At 41.2% G+C, this 2,662-nt stretch overlaps 1 pseudogene; it reads left to right on the forward strand.

Moving 5' to 3' along the window:
* The first annotated feature begins 807 nt into the window (after window positions 1–807).
* LOC105292348 lies at window positions 808–2,109 on the forward strand (annotated as a pseudogene).
* Window positions 2,110–2,662: the final 553 nt, after the last annotated feature.

A 2,662-nucleotide genomic window follows, 5' to 3' on the forward strand; every position in this document is an offset into this window, starting at 1 on the left:
TAGGTAGGTAGGTAGATAGGTAGGCAGATAGGTAGGTAGGTAGGTAGATGATAGATAGATGATAGACAGAGAGACATTCAGACAGACAGACAGACAGGCAGGCAGACAAACAGAGGTAGATGATGACTATTGTACCCAAAGACATGAAAGTTTCTTCTGGATAAGTTTTTCTCCCTAATTTTAAGATAACCGTACTAACATCCGCACTTTACATTAAACTAGGTCCTAGGAATTGGGAGCTGTTTCCCTCTTTGATAGCAGTCCAGAGAATCATCTTGTTATGTGTTGTTATCCCATTAGGTAAAATCAAATCTAAGAGGCAAAGAGGAAATTGTTTAATCCATTTCCCATTTGCCCCAAGAATACTCACCAGTGGCCCTTGTAGCTGCAGAATTCACCTCAAGATAACTCGCGGATTATAGTTCCTGATCTTACCCCCAAACTTTGCCACTAAATATCTTGCTTTTATTATTATTCTTGCATTGCTCTGGTATATTGATAGTCCTTGGAAACAAATGACATCATTCCACTTATATCATTCTGTTTTTAGTAATGGTATTTCCATTTATAAAATATAGTAATTCTCAATTGCTGAAAATGACAAATCCTACATGTGATGTTAAATTAAAACTGGCAGCAAGCTGCACTTTTTTTCTAAATGGGAAAAGGGTTAATGGATATATAGTTTCAGTCTTGCAAGATGAAAAAGTTCTGGAGATGTGTTGCACGGCAGCGCGAATATATGTAATACTACTGAACTATACACTTTTAAAAAATTCAAACCCAGCTTTTTCTGTGAGAGCCGCGGGGTTGAGGGGAGGGTGGCCTCCTCCTCTCCCCACCATGGTGTGTGTTCGTCCACTGATATCAGTGTACTTCAAGAAGGAAGAATCATCTGGAAAAATGCCACTTTTGCCAACTATGTTCAAGGCTCCCTCCCATTTGACCAGATATTGTGAACTTTGTTCACACCAACTTGCGCAAAAACAATACAGCCTCAGGCTGTCAGTGAATTACCAGGTCATCAACCAGTGCTGAGTTGTGGAGTACTGGCAGAGCTGTGGCTCAAATTCCCAGAGTTCAAGGCAATGAGACTCATCGTTCTGGCCAGGGTGCTTTTGGCAATATGTGCTGTGGGGGCCACATGTTTGCACCAATCAAAACCTAGTGCTGTTGGCACCTCCGAGTGAACACAACGCAGAAGCGATATGCCATCTGTTCTGCCCTGGCTGCCTCGACCTTACCAGCGCTGGTCATGTCTAAAAGTCATCGTTCTAAGGAAGTTCTTGAACTTCTGTTGGTGGCTGAAGATAAAGTTGAAGGCTACAAGAAGACCAAGGATGCTGTTTTGCTTCTTAAGAAACTTTAGCCTGAAAGGATATGAAGAAAAGGTCTATGCCTCTCAGCAAATGAGAGCTGGCAAGGGCAAAATGAGAAATTGTCATCATATCCAGCACAGACGATCCCGCATCATCTATAATGAGGACAATGGCATCATTGAAACCTTCAGAAACATTCCTGGAATTACTCTGCTTAATGTAAGCAAACTGAACATTTTGAAACTTGTTCTTGGTGGGTAGGGGGCCATTTCTACATTTGGACTGCAAGTGCTTTCTGCAAGTTAGATGATCTGTATGGCACTTGGCATAAAGCTGCCTCTCTCAAGAGTAACTACAACCTTCCCATACACAAGACACTCAGTACAGACCTTAGCAGAATCTTGAAAAGTCCAGAGATCCCCTTCCATGTATCACACAAGAAGATTCATCGCAGAGGCCTAAAGAAGAATCCACTGAAAAATCTGAGAATCGTGTTGAAGCCAAACCCACATGCGAAGACCATCCTCCAAAACACCATTCTTCACCAGGTCAAGAATCATAAGCTCCAGGTGGATAAAGCAGCAGCAGTGCTAGAAGCCAAATCAGTTGAGAAGAAGTGGGGTCCAAGTGAGAAGCCTGTGGTGGGGAAGAAACGAAAGAAGGCTGTTAGTGTTACAAAGCAGAAAAAGATTGTGGTGGGGAAAAAGGCTGCAGCTACAAGAAACCAGCAGTTAAGAAGAAGCCCGTGGAAAAGAAACTCACCACAGAAGAAAAGAAGCCTGTGGCATAAACTGAAATCAGTTTATTCCATAAAAGTCAAATCACTTTGGCCAGCTAATTTTGAATAAAAACCTGATCAACGAGGCAGTGAAAAAAAAAAAAAAATTCAAACCCAAACTAGGAAGCATTGTATATTAAATCTGAAGAGCCTCCAAGAATCTTGGATTGAATAAACCCTGAAAAACCAAAATAAGAAAGGGAAATAAAGAAAGCATGTGACATACATTCAAAGTTGCATCTAGTTAATGCCCTCTGGAGATAAGACCATTAAGAGGAACATGAGGCAGCTCGAACTGAGCAATGAGTGACAGAAATTATCAGAAGAAATAGAGATCTCTTACAAAGAATGTAAAAACATCACACACCAAGAAAGTCACTTATATTAAGATAGTTATGACAATAAAACACAGATCAGAACATGGTAAGTTTAGCAGAAGAATGATAAACAAGGTGGAGAGATACATGAGGTAATTTGACCACTGGTTAGATCAGAGCACATAGAAACCTCATCAGAAGGCCCCTTCCAGCCCTTACAATCTCCTTCCTCTTCTCCGCCCAGTGCT

The sequence above is a fragment of the Pteropus vampyrus genome, unplaced genomic scaffold (assembly GCF_000151845.1).
Source record: "Pteropus vampyrus isolate Shadow unplaced genomic scaffold, Pvam_2.0 Scaffold56, whole genome shotgun sequence".
Taxonomy (NCBI): domain Eukaryota; kingdom Metazoa; phylum Chordata; class Mammalia; order Chiroptera; family Pteropodidae; genus Pteropus; species Pteropus vampyrus.